The sequence below is a fragment of the Oryctolagus cuniculus genome, chromosome 4 (assembly GCF_964237555.1).
Source record: "Oryctolagus cuniculus chromosome 4, mOryCun1.1, whole genome shotgun sequence".
NCBI classification, from domain to species: Eukaryota; Metazoa; Chordata; class Mammalia; order Lagomorpha; family Leporidae; genus Oryctolagus; species Oryctolagus cuniculus.
This window is the reverse complement of record NC_091435.1, coordinates 89,826,666-89,850,814: the sequence shown is the minus strand read 5'-3', so window position 1 is coordinate 89,850,814 and position 24,149 is coordinate 89,826,666. Positions and strand designations below refer to the sequence as shown.

At 37.7% G+C, this 24,149-nt stretch overlaps 1 protein-coding gene across 7 annotated transcripts in view; it reads left to right on the top strand.

The window, feature by feature from the left end:
- The window catches only part of TP63 (tumor protein p63), a 254,016-nt gene that overhangs the window by 121,347 nt on the left and 108,520 nt on the right, over nt 1-24,149 (top strand). The window lies entirely within an intron of this gene.

Sequence of the window (24,149 nt, the reverse complement as noted above, 5' to 3'; positions counted from 1 at the left end):
GACTTGGTATACAGATTCAGGCACCTGTGTTAAAGCACAGGGTTGTAAAAAAAAAAAAAAAAAAAAAAAAAAACAATTACAATGTCCTAGTCAATTGCACATACAAGAATTGTAGGGACATTCATAGAGATAGATGGCCACAGAAGCTTTGTTCTAAATCCAGAACAAAAGCAAGTTTATGTGGCTGCAGAACAATTGTGAGAAGCAGCCCACATCCATAACTTAGTAGTTGTGTGACATCAGGCAAATTATTCCATCTCCCTATGCATCATTTCCCTCATTTTAAAAATGTGCATTGTAATAGTACCTTCCCTCACAGGCTGATGTATGACAGAAGACCAAGTATACAACACGTTAAGCATGTGCCTTCCTTAAGTGTTTAACTCATGATTGTTATTCTCTATTTGTATGAATATGCATTTTTTAGTGTTAAATGTTAAAGGTACTATACTTTCTACCATCTGCCAAAACATTGAGACAATATAATGATTAATCAAGTAATAGAGTAGAAATTTATTCTGAGTAAAAAGAAAAGTAAAATTTTGGTTCTTACTAAATGTTATCCCTAGTCAGTCCCTTTGAGAATATCAAAGAATAAATCAGTTTTATAGATTTTATTGTTTATGTGTATTTTAGTTGTGGTATATGTTTGAGAAGCCAGCTCTACCATCTTATTGAATGAGTGATTGAGTGCCTAGTGGATGTAGGATCTCTGTTAACTTTTTCCTTGGTATTCTTTCACTTAATTGGTAATTATTTAAAAATTAATAATTTGCTGGCAATTAATCCAATAGATAAAATTAATATAGTCTCCCAGTAAAGGTAGGATTATAATAAACATATGAAGGAACCTCAAAAAGTTCAAGGAAAATAGAATTACTAGATAATTTTATTTTAGTACAAAAACTTTTTTGCAATTCATTCAGAGTTTTTAATTATGCATTTCATATGAACTTTTAAAAGATGGTTTGTATACTGAATATGACTTTATATCCTATAAGAGGTATATCAAAATAGAAATAAAACTTTTTAAATTACTGTACCCATTTACACATTCAAACATGTTTCCAAGTGACTATCTTAGCAATTCTGATGCTGGATCTCCTTGTCACTCACCTTCAATGAAGATTTATTGGAAGTATAATGAAAATGTTTCCTGATTTTAGTGATAATTTTCCCTGAATTGTTTTTTGTCCAGTTTGATCATTTTATACATGAAATTTGGCTGAGTGCATTTTTTTAAAAAAGCTGAAAAGTTGTCACCATTGATTATCTTCCAATAATGAGTCACCAACTGATTCATAAATTACAACAGATTGTTCACCAGGTTCACATTTCTATGAGAGCAGAAATTGCATCTTTCTCCTCTGTTAAACACATTACAAAGCATAGCCCCTTTTAGAGCTCAGCAGAAGTTTTTTTGAATGGTTTGAGGAGACCATAAAATCATCTCTTTAACTAAATTGTTAGCTCCTTAAGGAAGGTAGTACAGTGTGAGTCTTGAATACCACATACGATTTTGATGTAAATTTTGGGAATAAAACACAATTACTCCAACAATTTTTTGTCCTTCCTTCTTGGATTATTTTTTTCATTCCCATATGTTATCTGTTTCTTTTATATTCATCTGGAAAGTGTAAATATCATTAAAAGTGCTTCTTTGAAATCTATTAAGCAATTCTCAAAAAAATTAAGTGACAGAAGTTTAGACATTTGGCAAATTATTGAAAAGTATTGTGTGTTGAAGGCTGTTCTTTTTTTCCTTTTGAAGAACATTTTTCTCTGAGTCTATGCAAATTTGAAGAGACTAATCCAAGTCCTTTCTACAGATTGTCAGGCAGGACAAAATGTTTAATGTTGCAAGTTTTCTCTTGAAATTAATCAGTCATTTCCAGTGTATAAATCATGTAATATGTCAGAGGTTTTTGTTTTAATAAATCAAGGCCAATTACAGTAAGAATTTAGAAAATGATACCTATTCATCAAAAACAAACAGATAAATAAAATTTATTATGTTTGAGTAACCTCTGCAGTTTAAAAAGTTATTTCACCTCCATTATCACTCTTGTTCTTCACAACATGCCATGTCTGTCTAACGCTATTTTAAGTTCATTATCTGTTTAGATTTTTGGTTTAATTAAATGTTATTAAAAGCCACTTAACTTCATTAGTGTACAGGTTAGTATGTGTGGTGAAAAGTACTCATAATATTTTATACTACTTTGAGCATGTTGAGCATGTAAAAAAGATTGCTCTTGTTCTAGAGTCCAAGCAAAAGAATAGGATCTAAAAGATCTATTTCCTTTAACATTATTTCATGTTATTCTATCTGAAAGTAGCACTTAAAATGAAGCCAAGAGAATGAAAAACTCAGGGTAGAAGTTCTCTTCAGCACTGATCACCCCTGAAGACGCCCTTGCTTTCTTTAATTTCTCATGATTCCTCCTCTTTAGTAATGTTACAAATTCTGTTTTAAACCTCCAGATTATATAATATTTGGTCCTAATCAACTTGGTTCTATTCAGTGACTGAGTGAAAATTTGTTTCATTAAAACTGCTTGGTAATCTGAGTGAGATCTTGATTTTCATTGGGCTAAGACAAAATATCTGGGCAGTGTATTTTATGTTGTTCTATGGGTCAGTTCACATACACATTCAAAAAAAAACTACTGATTGATTCATTTCTTCTTCAATTGTGTTGAAAACTTCCAGTGTAGATTTTAGTATTTATATTACCAACCTAATGGGTCTAGTAGGGATATTATCCTTGGTAGGACTTGATAGCATATCAAAAACCTTGTTTGTTGAGCATGGTAAAGTGATAAAATGTGCTTTTGTTTACATGGCTAATTGTAAGGATTTGGAAATATCCCTTTGATGTAGTAAGAGCAGCTAATGAAGACTGTTAAATAAACAAGCATTATAATGAGTCTAGGGGTTCATATAGACATTCTGCTATTATGCTTTTTGTCCCTGGCCCAAAGTTTTATGTATATCTACGCAAAGGGGAATACCTATTTAATGGGAAGATTGCTTCTCTTGATAACCTAATGCTATGCTCGCTGACAATGTCAATGTTGGAACTGACTTTAAAGACCATCTAGTAGCTAATGCTTCTCACCAACAAGGAAAATTAAGCACAGAGAAGTAAAGTGACAAACCTTAGATCTCACAGCCAGTTGGTGAAAGAGTCAGCCTAGAATCCAGGTTTCCTACTTGTAAGGTGCCTCTTTTAAAAAGTTAAGTTCCTATGAAATATTACTTGAAACCAAATGGGCCTTTCAACAGTCAATACATCTCACCTTGAAAATGTCAAACTTTTCAGCATGGTACCTTTGCTTTTACACGGTCATTTTGCCCATTTTGCTCATATATACTTGGAGAAAACATCAAGACTTTTCCTCTGATGTGTTTGATGCTTACTCGATGCCAACTTTAGTGCCTAGACTGTATCCTGTTTGATGGAAAAGTAGTTTAAAGTGCTGCCTCATTGTTGAGGATTGTGCTGGAAGAGCGTGTTATCCCTAGCCCCGGACAGTCTTGTGCCACAGTCTTGGTGGCGTAATGAATTGGTTTTCTATGATTCTGATTCTTCTAGAGAGCTGAAAGGGGGATCAAATCCTTCCTTTGTAGTAAGACAAGCTGCCAGGGAAGTGATTGATATTGCAGACAGAAGTAGGACTTCAAGGAAGGAATAAGCAGATAAGTGGGGTAATAAGAACATAATACTACTACTTTGCACTTAGTGTCTTTTATCTGAGCATCTGAAGAAAGCTGTATCTTCAAACATCAAGGTCCTTTCATGGGCAGAGAGAGTAAGGTCTCCCCTTTTACACCATGGTCCTCTTCCCTAATTAATAAATCAGTGGAAAGTTTTCCATTGGTGATGAGTTTTTTCTTTCTCTGAGGAGCAAAGCCTCTAGGATATGAAGCAATGACCCTAGAAGTTATCTTGATCCTGATGCAATGTTTTGTATGCATTTTTTGTATGCACTTCTATACCAAGTAAGGCATTTACTATATTTTTTAATCTCTTCTGATTGTGTTGGATTCATTCCCTCTGAATAATTCTCTATCTTGCATTTATTTTACTCCTCAAAAAATTCCTTTATAAATCATATTTTAGGTCAAAGTCATTAGACAGTAAATCTTTCAGACAGCTTAAGAACATTATGGCTACAAGAAACCATTGTGAAGTGAAGCTGTGTTTAATAAAGTTGATGGACCCTGTAAGAGATCTCATTGAGGTTGCCTTCATTAACTTTGTACATATTTTGTTTATTCCAACAAAGAGAGTACATTGCCAAGCCAAAATTATTGTTTTCTTTTAGCAGTCTAGATAGAACTCAAAATTCAGAAGCTGATGCCCAGGTGAACTAGAAAACAATTCTGGCTGCTACATAAAACTGCTACATAAAACTTATTTAACAGAGTCTAGAATATATTGTATGCATCACTGTTTTGGCAATCTCAATATACAATTGATAAATCTAATGTTTTATATTTCTCCATCTACTTAAGAATTTACAAAATCATTTTCCGCATTTGACAACCCTCGCAGTTGCTTTCTAAGTGTAGTGATATAGGTAATAGTATCCCCTTTTAATAAATATGCAGAGTTTCAAATATTCCCCAAGGCCACGGACCTGGTAAGTATCAGAACCTAGACATTAAGGCAGGCCTTTTGACTCCAAACCGTTCTCCAAGCCATATAAAAGGCTTCCAAAATACAGCATTAGATACATTAAATCAGTCTGTTATTATAAAGTGTATATGAAATGTGACTAAGTACTGTTACCAAATATATCCTCAAGAACCATGTCCTCAGTTGGTCAAAATAGGTGTAAATCTTTTCAACAGAAAGAAAATCAACTGATAAACTACATTTAAACAAGCAATTTTTGATGACTGAGTCAATTATTTTTTGTTTTTTAGTGTTTGTTGTCATTTTATTTGAAGAGTAGAAAGACAAAGGTAGAAACAGATGAAGATCTAATATCCCGTAGCTAATCTCCCAAGTACCCACAACAGCCAGGACTGGACCATGTCAAAGCTAGGAACCCAGAATTCAGTCTGGAGCTCCCACTCGAGTGGCAGGGACCCAAGTACTTTCATCATTATCTGCTGCTCCCCCTGCCCCCGCCTTCCCAGGGGCCTGGTAGCAGGAAATTTGAGCACATGCAGCATAGCTGGGGCTATGTGGGTTCCACGTGTCACAAGCAGTGACTTAACCGCTCAGCCAAAATCCTGCCCTAGGTCAACTGACGATAGACTTTTTATAAGTCCTAACTCATTCTCCCCCAAGTTTGTCTTATTTCCTTGTTCATACCCCAAACCCAGGGAATGCTACTCTTTTTGATAGATTCTAGTTTCTACCCTTACTGTATTAGGTGAAATTACCTCCTAGACACTACCTTAGCCCTAATGTCTCCTGTTTTCCCCCTTTTTGTTTACTTAGATTTCCTTTCTATTTGCTTGAGGATGCTCTTGCTTCCAGATTTTTTGTTTGTTTTTAGTTCTTTTTTTAATTTTTTTAAGGTGCTTCTAATATATGTGACCGTGACCATTCATTATACTGCTTTGAATGTCTGAAGTATCTTGTCAGTAGTTTTTTACTGAATATAACCTTCCATCTTTCAACTAAGTCATGCATTTCCTGTATCTTTTTAAAGATTCAAACATGGAACTAAAAACCTTGTCACTAAAGAGAACCAAAGATTACCTTTTCCAAATATTTTAATCTGTTTTGAGGAAAACCTGTACTAGTTACCAAAACTTCAAAGATTCTTAAGGCAGAACTAAAAGTAGCTGAATCAAATGCACAAAATGTACTCATGGTACCCTTAGTATGCAAACTGTAAGCCACAAATGGAAATATGTGTATGTTTTCATAGTTAAATGTAATGGGTACTATAATTTCTTCAAATATAGGATTCAATACAAAAAATGAGGCAATAAGGAGACTAATTTGATTACTGCAAAATGTTGGGACATTCATTTTCCATCTCTGGATTTTATATTGTTGGTCTCTAAAATGACAAGAATTGATTGTATGATTTTTTTTTTTATTTTTTGCCAGGCAGAATTAGACAGTGAGAGAGAGAGACAGAGAGAGAGTTATAGACAGTGAGAGAGAGACAGAGAGAAAGGTCTTCCTTCCGTTGGTTCACTCCCCTAATGGCCGCTACAGCTGGCGCTGCGCCAATCCAAAGCCAGGAGCCAGGTACTTCCTCCTGGTCTCCCATGCGGGTACAGGAACGCAAGGACTTGGGCCATCCTCCACTGCCCTCCCGGGCCACAGCAGAGAGCTGGACCAGAAGAGGAGCAACCGGGACTAGAACCCTGGGTACCGGTGCCACAGGTGGAGGATTAGCCAAGTGAGCCATGGTGCTGGCTGGCTGTATGATTTTTAAAGTCTCATAAGGATATCATCTTCTTTATTTCTATTTCTGCCAGTATTTAGAATTACTGCTCATTTAATCATGCATATAAAGTCAGACATTCTTTTTCATCTTTTATCATGTCACTTTCCTTTAGAATCAGTGTTGAAGCCTTCCTCCCTGCCTTACTCTTTGTGCTGTGACATAGAAGAGAAAGTGGCATTCTCATGAGGGGTGTGTCTCCTATAATCCTAAAAGATAACAGAAAAAGGATTTATGAGTGAACGCTTAATTGATTACTAACTGCTCAAGACTCAGGGTCCTACAGAAGAGTAATGATAAAGAAATGGATCCTGTGTTTGAATTTCTAAATTTATCTTGGCAACCTCTGATGTGTTAGAGTCCTCTAAGGCTGGAGACCTGTTAGGAGGACTTCTTTAGCTCTGCAGGTCTAAATGGATATGTTAGTCCCAGACTGCAGAGAGTTCAACTCTCTGATTATCCCTGCAGGTCAGTCTTTAAAAAAAAAACAAGGATATAGCATCCAACAGGTTAGAAAGGCATCCTGTGCAACTGTTTGTGGAAGGTCAAAGGGTAAATGCTATTGTGACAGTCGGGTGGACGTGGCACACTTCTTTGGGGCAGGTGGGAGGGAAAACAAGAGTTGATATTGATCTTGGTGATAGCAGTAGCAGAAGGCAGTCCTCAAATTCTAGGTATTTTTTTAATATCATTTCAGTTCACATGAAAAATTTTTATTTTAGCCCAAAAAGTCAGTAAAATAAGGTCATAGGAAAAAGAGGTAATCTGGTATGTACTTTTACTTTCAGGGAAGGAAAAGCTTTTTGAGATTTAAATTTTCATTAAATATTAGAAAATTACAGAGAATTTTATTTTATTCTAGCATGCCATTCCCATTCCAATGTCCATCTCCCTTGTCTCTCCAGGTTCATCTAACCTCACCTTCTTGTTCTGAATATATAATTTCATGTCTCTTTTATCATTTCTATTAGTTTATTTCAGGCATGATTTCTCCTTTCTTACAAATCGTCAACCTTAATGACTCAACTATGTAACTTTTTTTTTTTTTTTTGGCCAGGCAGAGTTAGACAGAGAGAGAGAGACAGAGAGAGAGTTATAGACAATGAGAGAGAGACAGAGAGAAAGGTCTTCCTTCCATTGGTTCACTCCCCTAATGGCCGCTACAGCTGGCGCTGCGCCAATCCAAAGCCAGGAGCCAGGTACTTCCTCCTGGTCTCCCAAGCGGCTACAGGGACCCAAACACTTGGGCCATCCTCCACTACCCTCCTGGGCCACAGCAGAGAGCTGGACTGGAAGAGGAGCAACAGGGACTAGTAGCTGGTGCCCCAACTGGGACTAGAACCGGGAATGCCGGCACCGCAGGCGGAGGATTAGCCAAATGAGCCATGGCACCGGCCAGCCGTGTAACTCTTAATGGGATATGAATCCGTTTTGCTTCTGTATTCTAAAAGAAATAATAGAGTTAATGTGGGAAAAGAAATGTGGATGTGTGGATGTTAGTTGTGTGACAACCAATAAAATCGTCAACAACAAAAGATATCTAATATCCTCTCTACTATTAACATACCTGGAATGGACATTAAAATATAATAAAAGTTTTTTTAAAACTTATTTTCATTTCTTTTTTATTTTAAAGATAGAAACAGAGAGAAAGAGATCATCCATCCACTATTTTACTTTCCAAATACCTGGACCAGACTGAAGCCAGGAACCAGGAACTCAGTCTGGTCTCCCAAGTAGGTGGGAAGGTCCCAAGCACTTGAGCCATCATTATGGTATGCATTAGCAAAAAACTGCATTTGAAGTTGAGCTGGGACTCCTCAAATCCAGGCTCTCTTACAGAATGTGGGTGTTCAAAGCAGCAGCTTAAGCACTGTGCCAAACTCCTGATGCCAAATAAACTGTATTATTTTTTAAACCATCTTCTATTTTATCCTCAAATTTCCTTTTTTCTCTCTAGATTCACTGTTAGAAAGTAAGAGGAGATAAGGCTCATATTTGATAATCTTCCCAACTATTAGAGGGACCAATAAACAATTTTGACCCAGAGTAACAGTGGAGATCAAAAAGGGGTAGGGTTTGATGTTTAAGGAATCTGGGTGCCGGTGCTGTGGCTCACTTGGTTAATCCTCCGCCTGTGGTCCTGGCATCCCGTATGGGTACCGGGTTCTAGTCCCGGTTGCTCCTCTTCCAGTCCAGCCATTTGGGGAGTGAACCAATGGAAGGAAGACATTTCTCTCCCTCCCTCCCTCCCTCCCTCCCTCCCTCCCTCCCTCCCTCCCTCTCTCTCTCTCTCTCACTGTCTATAACTCTACCTGTCAAATAAATTTAAAAAAATGCATTTAAAAGAAAAGGAGACTGCATGACTTTTAGTTTACTTAAGTAGACTTCTAGTTATTCTCCATGATAAAGAATTTTCTATAAATGCTAAAGAAAAATTGGAAGAAAGTGAACTTTTCTGGAAAGAGAAGAAACTGAACATGAATGCCTTCAAAAGTTCATGGGAAATGTGCATTACCTTTTTTTTTTTTTATCTTTTATTTAATGAATATAAATTTCCAAAGTACGACTCATGGGTTACAATGGCTTCCCCCCCCCATACCGTCCCTCCCACCCACCACCCTCCCCTTTCCCACTCCCTCTCCCCTTCCATTCACATCAAGATTCATTTTCGATTATCTTAATATACAGAAGATCAGCTTAGTATACCTTAAGTAAGGATTTCAACAGGTTGTTCCCACACAGAAACATAAAGTGAAAAATAATAGATGATTTTTTTTAAATGATGATGAAATCAGATCTGACCTATTGTCATGTTTAATCCCAGTGAGAGTCAAGTTGGGAATTGATAATTTTTTTTTTTTTTTTACAGAAGATCAGTTTAGTGTACATTAAGTAAAGATTTCAATCGTTTGCACCCCCATAGAAACACAAAGTGGAATATACTGTTTGAGTACTCGTTATAGCATTAAGCCTCAGTGTACAGCACATTAAGGACAGAGATCCTACATGAGGAGTAAGTGCACAGTGACTCCTGTTGTTGACTTTACAAATTGACACTCTGTTTATGGCATCAGTAATCTCCCTATGCACCAGTCATGAGTTTCCAAGGCTATGGAAGCCCCTTGAGTTCTCCGACTCTTATCTTGTTTAGACACGGTCATAGTCAAAGTGGAGGTTCTCTCCTCCCTTCAGAGAAAGGCACCTCCCTCTTTGAAGACCTGTTCTTTCCACTGGGATCTCACTCACAGAGATCTTTTTGCCAGACTGTCTTGGCTTTCCATGCCTGAAATACTTTCATGGGCTTTTCAGCCAGATCCGAGTGCCTTTAGGGCTGATTCTGAGGCCAGAGTGCTATTTAGGACATCCGCCATTCTATGAGTCTGCTGAGTATCTCACTTCCCATGTTGGATCACTCTCCCCTTTATTTGTTCTATCGGTTAGTGTTAGCAGATACTAGACTTGTTTATGTGCTCCATTTGACTCTTAGTCCTTTCATTATGATCAATTGTGAACTGAAATTGATCACTTGGAATAGTGAGATGGCATTGGCACATGCCACCTTGATGGAATGTGCATTACCTTTTAAGTCCATTTCCATGAACTTTTGGAAGCCCTTCTCTCATATGTCTCAAAGGGGTGCTCAGAGTAAACTTTGGTACCTTAGTTTGGTCGTGGTCTATTCAGGCCACATGACTTGCACTGTCATCAGCTCAGCCCTTTGACACTGTGGCTTAAGCTCTTTACCCACAGAAAACGTCAATTACAAAATTTAGCAAAGGAAAGGTATGAGTAAGGAGGAGAATACAAGTGACTGATTGAGAGTAATATTTCCTTTTCAGCCACATAGCAACTGAATTACAACAGTTCCTCAGTTTTATTTTTTTATTTTGTTTGAGCTAGCTGCAGTGCATCTCTCTCTCTCTCTCTCTCTCCCCCCCTCCCCCCTCCCCCTCTCCACCTCTCTCCCTCTCCCCCTCTCCCCCTCTCTCCGTCTCCCCCTCTTTCTGTGTGTGTGTATTCAGATTATTTATAATGAAACCTGACTTTGTCATGTGTTTCTTTTTGTGATTTTTGAAAACAGCTGTACTGGATTACTTTTTAAAATGACCCCATAATTGTTTATTAGGAGGCCATAATCTTGAACTTTCCTCTACTTGTGATCAACATATACATTTATCCTAAAGTAAATTTCAGTCCTTGCTGGAAATTAGCTATATTTTTTAGAAGAATAACTCCTTATGAGATTTAAAAATCTTGGGACAGAGTTGTTCAGTTAACAATCGATACAGCTCATGTTTTTTTACAAAATCCAACCAGCGGGCTCCATAGGCCAGAAGAGCTGGCTTAACCACCTAGGTCAGAGAGGCACACCTTCTTGGTTGCACCACGTTCTAATCGAGCTGTGAATCAGGCTTGGGGAGTTGGAGTCAAGTCAGTTCATAGTGTTTGTAACAGTAGAAGGCTCAGAAGACCAATGTGTAGGGAAAAATCTGCTAAAAAGAAAAGAAAAATCTACAGAAGTCATTTGTGGCCAACCTACCTCTCATTTTCCTTTAAAAAGCATGCAAACAATGAAGTTAATTTGTTCTGAGACTGAATTCCTCTCTATTGTTGCGAACTGCATGAGACAGTGATCTCTGTGACATAATTGCTTGTGCAGCCAAGAGAACTTGCATTTTAGAGTCAGCAGACTTGTGTTCTAAGCTCCAACCTTATGCATAATTTAGGTATGAACTTGAATATAAATCACATTTAACTCCTGTGTAACCTGATTTCCTTATGTGATAATTGAGGGAATACGGTCAGCCTAACTTTATATACTTATTATATGAATCAAACTAGAACAGTCATCTATAAGAGTACTTCAGAAGGTCTGTGGAAAATTGAATTAAAATAAGTTTATTTTGGTGCAACTTTTTTTTAAATCAATGTAGTTCACATATTATCTTGCATGGACTATAGCAAACAGAATTTGATTGCTTCCTTGTAGCAGAGTTTGAGTGCTTCCATGGCCTGCTTTCCAAGCTGGCGAAATATAGAACTAAACTAGGTGTAACCCTTGTCTTTGAGCTCTGACTCTTTTTGTAGAACTCATGACAACATGAGTAAAAAGTAATGAGATAAGCCCTATAATAATATAAGTATTTCTGGAATGGTGAAAACTTAGAGAAGAGAGCAATTGGCTTTAAAGGAAACCAGAAAAAAAAGACAAGAAGACAAATCTGAGCACAATGCTGGGTACAAAGCAGACACCCAAAAGGGTTACATACAGTGGAGGTAACAAATTATGGTGGTGTTGAAGAATGAACTCGAGTTTCTGTCAAGACCAATAAGTGTAATGAAAGCTGCAAAAGTGTGAAATATAACATGTATGTGTTCTGTAAGCCATAATGCATTATGCACATCATAAGGTTCTTATTATACAGCCCTAACCAACTGCATCTGCCCATTACTATGGCTTTTCTAACAGAAGAACTCAATTAAAATGATCCAAAGAGAAATAAAATATTGTGATGGTAGAATTGATAATGGAATTCATACCAAAGCATTTCCACTGTACCCTTGAAGATAGATTTGGGTTTCCTTGTCGGAGTTACCACCTAGGTTTTACCCCCCAAAACTTATTAATAGGCTCTGTGTTCTAATTTGATATATGCTTCATTTCCTCTGCATTTGAGGTCCCCAGGACAAAAATGACATTAGTCAATTGTTTATTTTTATGTCTACTTTCTTTGAGAGGTAATTACAGACAGAGAGGAGAGACAGAGAGAAAGGTCTTCCATCCGCGGGGTCACTCCCCAAATGGGTGCAACAGCTGAAGCTGGGCCGATTTGAGGCCAGGAGCCAGTAGCTTCTTCTGGGTCTCCCATGCGAGTCCAGGGACCCAAGCACTTGGGCCATCTTCCCTTGCTTTCCAAGCCCATAGCAGAGAGCTAGATTGGAAGAGGTGTAGCCAAGACACAAACTGGCCTCCATAATGGATGCCAGTGCTGCAGGCAGAGGCTTAGCCTACTACATCACAGTGCTGGCCACTCATTATTGTTTTAGACCATGGCCTCCTACACCTCACACTTAGGGTTAATAAAAGTGGTTTCCAGAGACAGGTGTTTCTCCTCCCATGGGCTATTGTCACAGAAGAAGGAGAATATGAGTCTGGTGATATTTGTGTCTTAAATATAGCGATGTGTCCCTGTTTTAAAAAGGAAAACTATGGGGCTGGCACCATGGCTCACTTGGTTAGTCTTCCACCTGTGGTGCCAGCATCCCATGTGGGCGCCAGATTCTAGTCCCTGTTGCTCCTCTTCCAGTCCAGCTCTCTGCTGTGGCCCGGGAGGGCAGTGGAGGATGGCCCAAATGTTTGGGCCCCTGAACCCACACGGGAGACCGGGAGGAGGCACCTGCCTCCTGGCTTTCGATTGGCTCAGTGCCGGCTGTAGTGGCCATCTGGGGAGTGAACCGACGGAAGGAAGACCTTTCTCTCTGTCTCTCTCTCTCTCTCTCACTGTCTAACTCTGCCTGTCCAATTAAAAAAAAAAAAAAAAAAAAAGGAACACTGTGGTCATCATACCTAAGTCACCTCAATCCCTCTGCTGGACATGGTAGGGATGTCACTCGTCACTCTTCCTGGGTCCAGCTAGGGATTCTGCTTCTGCTTCTGTGTTTTTTTTTTTTTTTTTTCCTATCATTTTGATAGTTTTTTTGAAAGTAGTTTTCCTTGTTTTGCATGTTGTTTTGCAGAACATGGCTGTTTTCTGCCAAAACAGATATTATCAAAGTAATTGTACAGCAAGGGAGCAGTGTCCTTTAGAAATATCTGGAAAGTCTGAGAATGACAGGCCCAGAAAGGACTTTAGAAACCCCACAGGACTGTTCCACCTCTTTGTGGTATATGTAGGGGGCTCAAAAAAGTCTAGAGCGCAATCAAGGTTGCTTAGCAAGTCACAGAGTGAGGAACAAGATGCTTTAAGAAAATTGCAAACTGTGTTGATTACCTACACCATTTTGTAACATTTAGAATGTAGGGTTGTACAGTCCTTAACAGTGTGGCAGAGAGGATAAGTGGAAACAGGGAATTTACAGTTGCTTAATTAAGCCACTGTGATCCATGATGCAAAAGTAGAATGCTTTCTGTGCAGGCAGTTTTTCATATGGGATTGTCTAGATTTTCCTGAAGTCAAAGGCCTGTGACTTCTTCTTCCTAGAGCTAATCTATGGCTACCAGGGCACATATATCCTACAATGAAAGGGGAAGCCAAACAGCTGTCGAAACTAGAGAAGGACGTTGGAACTCTCTAAGAGAAAAATGTAATTTTCCCACCTGGAGTTTATCCAGGAATCCAGAGTAAATACATCTCCTTTGTACTTTTGCCTAGGGATTTTCTTCCCTGGAAAGGGTGGAGACCATTTACGTAAGAAAGCTGAGTTGCTTCAAAATACAGCCTCCAGGAAGAATGAGGCATCTTCTACCTTACCTATTATTCTTGCTGAGGATAGAAAAATTGAGGAACTAAAAGTGAAGCCCCAAATCGCCAAGACCAAAGGCTTGACTAAAATCAAATGGTCTAAAACTTAACTGCTCTTCAAGGGGCCTTAAGGAAGGAAATCCCAAAAGAAACAGATGCCTGATACAAAGGTGAAAGGGAAATTGTCAGTTTTCATCAACAGTAAAATTCACATCATGGTTAAATAGGTAAATATGAACTCTAAAGAGGTGAGAATCAGAGTCACATTGGAGGTCAAGTACATAAAAATATGAAGTTGAAGTAACAGAAAAACTGAGAGTGGGCAGCAGAAACCCTCTGTTTCAGGGAAGAGTTTACTGACCCCAAAGTCCATGAGAACTGGGACAGTGCACTTCTAAATATATCCTTAAAAGCAAAACAGTTTGCCTTTTCTGTACCTTTAGGTAGCACCAATTATTAAAATCTGAAATTGTATTGGAATATATCCCAGTATTACACTATTAGCTTGAATGAATATTTTCTCATTATCTGTTCATCAGAAGAGATTAACCACAAATCTCATAGGTAAGACTTAGGCCTCTGGTTCCTGTTGTTGATTCCAGAGCTCTTTCCACTGTACCTGGCTCACGACTGCGTGCATGGTGGTAGCCATATGGTGGATGTGTCACTAAGTAGGAAAGTGTAGGACAGAAATATCGTATTACTCAGACTATCAATATACAAGACAATTTGGTGTTTAAATAATAATTTATGAAGTATATTTAGATGCTATATTCAAAACTCCAGACAGAAGTAATAAAATGATAAAAACTGCTGAAACTTATGTAGCACCTGTCATAACCTGATTGATGCTGTAGGGTTGTATAGGGAAGTTAAATGTTAAAATCTTGGATTATATTTTGGTTTGAGGGATGAAGGTTCAAAAAAGAAAGGAAAACACAACAGAATTCCAACACATAATGGTTTGAGGTAAAGACATACTCTTTCAAAATAGACCAATCAATGGAAGTGGAGATGAGGATGTGCTATTTTGTGAATAATATAGAATAGTAATAGAAAGTTAATTTTGTTCATAAGGCTTTTCTCTAAAATATTTAAAAAATATTTTGAATTCCAACTGCCAGCACTCTTGTGGTAAGGTGAATTCTGTTGTACATTGTTGCTCTACACATTAACTGGCTTAATGTCTGGAAATCAATGTAGTGGGATCAAGTAGCCTTTAAAATATTTTTACTTTTTAAATGAATAATCCAGTTTATGCTAGTGTGTTTTAATTAGCGGTATCACACTTTTTTTTTTTTTTTTTTTTTTTTGACAGGCAGAGTTAGACAGTGGGAGAGAGAGACAGACAGGTCTTCCTTCCATTGCTTTACTACCCTAATGGCTGCTACCACCGGCGCGCTGAGCCGATCCAAAGCCAGGAGCCAGGTGCCGCCTCCTGGTCTCCCATGCGGGTGCAGGGCCCAAGTACTTGGGCCATCCTCCACTGCCTTCCTGGGCCACAGCAGAAAGCTAGACCGGAAGAGGAGCAACCGGGACAGAATCCGGCGCCCCAATCGGGACTAGAACCTGGTGTGCTGGCGCTGTAGGTGGAGGATTAGCCAAGTGAGCCACGGCACCAGCCTGTACTTTCTACTTTATAGTGTTAATAAAAAAAAAGGTGTAAGCATTTGACCTAGCATTTAAGAAGCTGGTTTAGACCCTTGCATACCATGTCAGATTACCTGGGTTCAGTCCCAAGCTCTAGCTCGTGATTCCAGTGCAGACGCTGGGAGCAGCAGTGATGGCTCAGGTAGTTGGGTTCCTGCCACCCAATCTGTGTCTGTCTGTTTCTGCCCCTTAAATATATATTTTTTGAAATGGAAGCAAATTGAATGACCAATTAATGGGTAAGGGTATGTTAATACACTGGCAGTATATAAGCATCTAAAATCATAATCTTTAAAGAAAATACACTTAATGACCTAAGAATATACTTGCATTAGAAAGTTAATTTTAAAAAGAATCCCTGAATATGCATGAATGTTTGTGTGTGTGCTTGTAAACATATGTACTTAATACATACCTTCAGTGTTTAATCTCATATAGACAGTTTGTAGAACATGCATACTTAAGTGTAATATGTATCTCTGGAGGTAAATTCACCAAAAGTTTAACAGTTGCTACTTGCAGGTCCTGAAATAAATGACAATTTATTTTGTTCTAAACACTGTGTTGTCTAAATTTTTAACAGCATATTTTTAGACTATACAAATAATGCATATATTAAAGAAGTCATTTTTATGTAAAAAAGTAATCAGAGTTCTTGTTTCCATGTATGAGGGATCTTCAAAAAGTTCATGAAAGACGCATGTTATGAAAAAATTCCATTATTTCACAAGTTTGTGAAGTACCTTGGTAAATAATAGTAAAAAGAAAAATAACTTGGAACTATTTGACAAATCTGTCAATAAATAATATATTTATTAATAAGGAAAACACTAGTCCATTGGGGGCAGGAAAGAGAGCAAAGCATATTATTAACTTATGGAAGAAACACAAAGAGTTGATGAGCATATTGAAACACTTTCAATCTCACTAGCAAACAAGGGACTTACCACTAAAAAAATAACATTTTTATTTATAAAACCAAAAATACAATCCTCAGTGCTATGGGTGTTATTCTATTTAAAGGTAATTTGGTGTTGTCTTTTTGAAAACAATTTCATGCTATATTCACCAAACAACTGAAATCTCTAACTCTTCACTTAATATTTTTGCTTGTAGTGATTCTTGACAAGTGAAGTAATGCTCTTAATACTTTGATAATTAAAAATAAGAAGTATGGAGTATGATATTTTACTTAATTTTGTAACCACAGGATGAAGATTATGGACAGTTTTAACAATAATTTTCCTGAGTGATTGCTTATAGTTGATTCTATTGACTTTAATTTGTCATTTTTTGCTTCTAAGTGTGACATTATTTTTGTAACCTATATTTTTTACAGGTTTATTTATTTATTTGAAAGTTAGAGTTGCAGAGAGAGGACTTTCATCCATTGGTTTACTCCCCCAGATGACTAAAATGGCCAGCACTGAGACAGGCCAAAGCCAGGAGCCAAGAGCTACATCCAGGTCTTCCCCACGGTAGCAGGGCCCCAAAGACTTGGGCCATCCTGTGCTGCTCTTTGCAGGCCATTAGCAGGTAGTTGCATTGGAAGTGGAGCAGCCAAGACACAAACCGGCACCTAAACAGGATGCTGGCAGCAGCTTTATACACTGTGCTGCAACACCAGCCCTATAACCTAAAGTTTTAAAAGTGCATAATGTATAACAATAGTAGCAAAGGTGATTTCTTCTCTGTACGTATATTTATATATAAATCACTGTTTGGGAGCCCTTCAAAAGTATGGTACTGCCTGAGTCCAGGGGTGGAGGTGAAAATACTGCCATTATAATCATAGATAAGGCTGTGTGGCAAGTGACTGTGGGGTTGCTATGGATATGACTTTAAAGGGGGGATCAGTTAGGGTGGAGAGAAGATGTGAATAAGCATTATGACCCCACATCACCATGTTTGTTTGGATCTAGATTTAGATCTTGTTTCTATCATTTGGTATCTGTCTGCATCTCAGTATTTTCATCTATAATACAGCAATAATTTTATTACTTCAACCATAATTTTATGAGAATCAAGTGAGCTTGATATATGTAAAGTGTTTTGAATAGGTTTTGATACATGAAAAGTATAAAAGAGAAGCTAACCCCTGAACACCATTTTACCGTTCACTTGATGATTTCCACAAATACGAATTTATATCTTAAGTACAACTATCAGATTAAAGATCAAACACATCTCCTTTTCTGTGCCTATAAAGCTTACTCATTTTTCAGACCCTTGCTGGTGACCTTAAAATGAATGTGATCCAGGCCGGTGCTGTGGTGCAGTGGGTTAAGCCACCCTCTGCAGCACCAGTGGACATCCCATAAGGCTGTTCCACTTTTGATCCAGCTCCCTGATGCACCTGGGAAAGCAGAAGAAGGTGACCCAAATGTTTGGGCCACTGCACCTAAATGGGAGACCCATAAGAAACTCTGGGCTCCGTGCTTTGGCCTGGCTCCATCCTCGCCATTGTGGCCCTTAGGGGAATGAACCAGCAGATGGAAGAGTTCTTTTTGTCTCTTCTCTATGTAGCTTTGTCTTTCAAAATAAATATATCTTTTTAAAAAAATGAATGTGATCTTATATCTTCCTTTGGAGTTTAGCCTTAATTAATTCATCAAATCAATTAAACTTCATAGCCTTCAGTAGCTTCTAGAAATGCTAATTCTTATTAACTATCTAAGACAGGAGGCAAAGGAATCACTTAGCTCAGAAAAAGAATCAAAGCTTAGAAAGTTACTCATGCTGGTGTTTTTGTTTTTTGGTTTCTTTTGTTTGTTTTGTTAATTATTTGAAAGAGTTACAGAGAGGCAGAGAGGTCTTCCATCAGGTTCACTCCCCAGATGGCAGCAACAGCCAGAGCTACACTGATCTGAAGCCAGGAGCCAGGAGCTTCTTCTGGGTCTCCCACATGGGGGCAGGGGCCCAAGCACTTGGGCCATCTTTTAGTGCTTTCCCAAGCCATAGCAGAGAGCTTGATCAGAAGTGGAGCAGCTGGGACTTGAACTGGTGCCCACAAGGGATGCTAGCACTGCAGACAGTGGCTTTAACCACTAAACCACAGCACTAGCCCCTCATTGCATTTTGTTGATCATCCTTTAAAATGGTAACTGACATTAAAAGTATGTAATTGATTTTTTTTTCTTTAGTAGATGAAAAGTCCCAGCATTTACTAGCTCTTCTGTATGTTCTAAGAAACCAAACAACCTATTTTGACCATTATAGGTTTATCAGTCTGACATGTTTCTCTCTTGACAAACAAATACTGAAGGTTTTAGATACTGAATCTAGACTGAAAGCATCATTTTATCCTCTTCTACTTTAATTAAATACAAGGCTTTGATTCTAACAGGAAAGGTAGCTCCATAAAATAAGTGCCTGACTCATAATAAATACTTTGGGAAAATAATCTGTTACATTTTCTAGTTCTTTCTTATAGGATTAAATTATTTAATTGCACTTAAATTCATTGTAACTTTTAGCTATTACACATGATGAAAAGAAATGCACTTTGACTTCAAAACACAGTATAATGACTGAGACACATAAATATATACCTTTTTGCATTGCAAAGTAGAATTTTATTACTACTTTTAGATGCATTGATGTAAAGTTTAACTTCAACTAGGTAATTGGAGAAGTACTCAAAAAGGTAACATTTAAAGAATCTGAAAGTGTTTCAATATATCAAATAAAAAGAAGGAAGGCCTTTCAAACTCAGAGGCCAGATGAGAAAGGAAACAGAGATGGTCAGGTGGAACCAGCATGTAGACAGCAGAATGGACTGTAGAGGAGATGAATCTGGAGTAGTTTGGGGCTAGATTTTGAAGGCTCTTAAATGCTTGTCTAAATAGTTGGTTTTAACCCACTGGAATTGAGGCAACCAAAAGAGTGACATGATCAGGGTTGCTCTTTAGGAAAGATGGAGTGAAGGTGATAGGGCTCTCAAAGAAGGGGGTGAAATTGAGATAGCACTGTAGATTCCCTTTTCTACTTTAGTCAGACTTTTGGTTAAAGCGTAAAAGGACTGACATATTTAGACATAGCTACACATTCTTTCTTAGAGTCTCAATAGTTTCTATAAAAGGAAACGACCAATTTTTTGTTACCTTTAATAAATTACTATCCATTCCTAGCCACATTTACCATAGCCCTTGGCCTCTTCTAAGTCCACTTCTGTCTCAGATCAGTACAATTAAGGTCGAAGTGACAGAACCCATTGTCTTCATTATCTCTATGACATGGCCTCACTATTAGGAGTTCCCCTTCCTCTATACCAGTCATTGAGTCACAAATAGATTCAAGAATACAAAATTTCTCACATTCCTTACTTTGTAGAATTTTATAAGTGCCATGTTTTTCTCTTCCCGATTCCACATAACGTGAATTAAGAACTTCTAATACACATTTTCTCTGTGTGTGAAGGATTCATGTTGCATCACTCTCTCATAGGGATATAAGACAGAGCCTAGATGTTTGACATATTATGGAGATTACATTTCAAATCAGAAAAGCATATATTACTCAATACATTATGAGGATAAGTTATACATTTTTATGGCTGGGAGTGACTTTCCCATTGTTCTTAATAGAAATATTAATTATAGAAAGCAAAAATATTTGCCTGTGAAAAGATTGAAAAACGTATTATGATGCTGTATAATTGCAGAACTCTTTTTTTTAAACTTAGATTTCAGGGTCCTTTAAAAAACAGTTGAAAAATTATTTGAAAAACAAAGACGGAGAGAAGGATCTAAGACAGAAAGACTGTCTTTCATCTCTTGGTTTACTCCCCAAATATCTACAATGAGCCAGGGTTGTGCCAGGCCAAAGCAAGGAACCAGGAACTCAATCCAGGTCTCCATGTGAGTGCAGAAACCCAAGTGTTTGAGCTGTTACTTGCTGCCTGCTCATTAGCAGGAAGCTGGAATCAGAAACAGAACTGGAACAGGAACCTAGGTATACTAGTATGGGACATTGCTATCCTAAGTGGCATTTTAGCTGTTGAACCAAAGATTTCTTTATTGATTTGAAAGTCAGAGTTTTGGAGAGAGAAAAGGAGAGTGAGAGAGAGAGAAGAGAGATCCTCTATCCACTGGTTCATTCCCCAAAATGGCCACAGTGGCCAGGGCTGGGCCAGGCCAAAGCCAGGAGCCAGGAGTTTCATCCAGGTCTCCCATGTGGGTAGCAGCGGCCCAAGCACTTGGTTCACCTTCTGCTGCTTTTTCAGTCTGTTAGCAGGGAGCTGGATGTGAAGTGGAGCATCTGGGACTCAAAGTGGTGCCCATATGGGATGTTGGAGTCACAGGTGGCAGTTTACCAGCCAGCTATACCACCACACCAGCTCAGCAGAACTTTTTGATGATTAACTGGAAAAGGCCTTTCAAACTATGCTAGAAAGTCAGTAAGTCAAACAGGAAAAAATAAGTCTGACTATGGAGAAAATTAGAAACCCTCCATGCCACAAAGCAAACCGTGATACTATATGCATAGTTGAAAGACACACACATATGTGAAGGGCTTCAAAAAGTTTGTGGAAAATTCACATTACCTTTTAATTCTATTTGGTCACAAGCTTTTGAAGCCTCTCTCACATACAAAAACATATATGTAGAAACATATTTACAATACTTAAGATAAGCAGTTGAACAAGTGTTTTGCAAGATAGAACAATGCTAAACATTTTGTTATTTCTGGAAATCATTTGTGTTGATTGCAAACCTTGGGGTTTCTTCTGTTCCCCAAATCTGTGAATTCATAGCAGTAGCATTTTCATAGAGGAGGCAGTGCAACTCCAAGGCCGTTAAGTTCTAAGAAATCTGGGGGAAATGACTCATAAATGGAAATCATGATTCTGAATTATTCTGACTCCTGAGCCACCTATGAACTTTGATTTTGTTTATCAGCCTGTAAAACATGGATCATGATAGTGACCTGGGTTGTTAGGAAAATCAATATATGTCATCAAGCATTGTTTTGTGTGAAGCACAGAGATTTATTGCTTCTTTGTAAACTCTTGCTTATATAAATGTATGATACAATAGTTACTGTCACTAATTGTATCATCAAAAATGAGATATACTTTATTAGCTCTTCTATGGAAAAGTTCAAATCTTTATAGATTAATTATTCATTGTAGGCATATCCTGGAACAGAAAACCATGTATTTCTCCCCAATACGGTGTTCCTTTTTAAAAATGTCCTTTAAGTACATCAGTGTCTATGCAATTCAGCTGCTTCAATTGTATAATACAGAGATGAGCAAATCGAGGGCCATATATCCAAGTAAAGTAAGAGAATTGTGAGTAATACTTTCACTTCCTGTATTTAGGACAAAGTCAGTCTCTTATCTTTGTACTGTTTTTTAGAAATAATTTAGTTCTGCTCTTCATTTCACAAATGAGGAATCTGAAGCCACGGTGGTTAAGTAATATGCCCCAAAGGCACAGAGCTGGCTAAATGCAAAGCTCCGACCACAGCCCCTATCTCCAGACTCGCAGTCCAGGGCCATTTTCCTCAACCACCTGAAGTTCTCAAGGACTGTGGAGAGGATACCATTTTACGTTCTGTCCAGCATCTCAGTAGATGTGTTAGAGATCACCCTCAGATACTGACAGTGTGGAGGTGCTAGAGAAAAGGAATTTGTTTCTCCACCCATCGGTCCTGCTGGGAATCTTTTGACTGAGTGAAAAATGAAGTTTTTTATTTTTATTCTTATTGTATAATATAGACATGTGAGACTGAGCTCTAGCTTTCAAGGTACAAATGGGTTATCCTATTCCTTCAGTGTGTAAAAGAATCCAATAATGCCGTTCTGGGCAGTCGTGCTAACAGCGTTTGCTCTGGAGTATTCCTTCTGTGTGTGACTCACTCAGAACTGCCTAGTAGGCTATATAAAATCCAGTTGGTTGGGCTGCAGACTTAGTCTGATTCTGTAGCACTGGAGCCAGATCCAAAAATACACTTTAAAAAGCACTTCTGATGATTTGCAGGGCCATTCAAGTCTTTGAATCACTAGACTAGAGCATACCTGCAAGGAAACATCTATCTGCTTTCCACTATTGCTCCTTAAACTGGCAGTGAGTGCAGTGTTTAGATGTGTGGTACAAAGGATTATACCGAATTTTTGTGAGTAAATTTGTTTGCCTTGTAGGCAGTGTTTATCTGGATAATTATGGGTAGTAAGAGAAATCGTTCTTCCCAATATCTAACTGAACAGATTAATTTTATGTGATATAAATGCATGGTGTTACATTATTGTCATATTCTTGAATACTTAAAAATAAATTATATTTTGGAATATTTTGTGTGTGAGTGTGTGTTAAAAAGTAAGCATTAATACCAGTAATTCAGGAGCCTTGAGATAAATATCACCCCAATGACCACATTGTCCTTTAAGTACATGCATTTCATGGATAGCAAAGTGTAGGTAAAGAGGAAGCAAATTCAAGATCATAGAACATATTTGCAAACTTTATTTCTGACACTTACATTCTAATTTTCTTTGACTCCTCTAAATTTTAGAAGAAATCTACTTATTCATTTATAGTTATCTTGGCCAGTAGTTTTCAGACAAAAGAGAGAGAATTTGCTTCCTGAGTAAGGGTGGAAGATGTTTACATATGTCTAACTGAATTATGAATACTTAGTAGTAATGAGAGGGTATTGTAAGGAATCAAATAACAACCTTCGAACATATTTCATCTTCAGTAAATTGTGACAACCAAGTCCACATTCTGTCTGAATGTTCTTATGTATTTATGTAAATATATTTTTAAAGTACAAACTAATTTGTTTCTCCTCCTTTAAGGTTTATTAATCATTTAAATAGTAACATAACTAAGAATACAGTTTTATTACCCATTTACAAGAAAAGGTAGTATCTATGAGCATTAGTAAAAGCTGAGTAAAAATACAGTAGAGAAAAAATATTCAAATAGACAAGCTTTTTTTTTTCTTTCAAATGGCTTGTTTCCCAGAATTTCAATGCCCTGCACTCAATATATATGTTTGTTTGTTTGTACAAGTTAACGGGACCAAGAGCTTAAATTGTCACTAAAACATGCTCTGAAAAGTCAAGTGGTTTATACTGGCATTGCTTGGTGTGAAACAACTGGTATTTCTCTGGGGAAAATAAATTGAAAATTCTTCAGTTATCAGGCAATGGATTTTAGAGTTTATATTGAAGAAATATAACAATAGATTTGAGTACTTTCTCCTAATTTCTAACTTTGTGTAATCATTCTTTTTAAAACCCTAAAACTAGATTGAAAAACAAGCAAACTAAAAACCTTTCAGAAACTTTCCCTGAAGTGTTGCTTTTCAGTTAGAAAGTATAGACTAACTTTCTGAAATGCCTTCTCTAAGTCTTGGTGGTATGGTTTGTTTGGGGAGATTTGGTTTTTAGGACAGAGTGCACTTTCTTATGAAAGAGACAGGGAAAGTTTTACCTGTCTGTCTCTGTCTGTGTGTGTGTGTGGTTTTTTTTTTTCTTTCTTTCTTTCTTTTTCTTTTAAAGATTGGTGATAAGGAATTCTAACTACTTAATGAGATGGGAGAGGCCTCACTCCATTGGAGTGGAGGAGTCCAGGTGGAAGTTGATGGATTGGACAGGTAA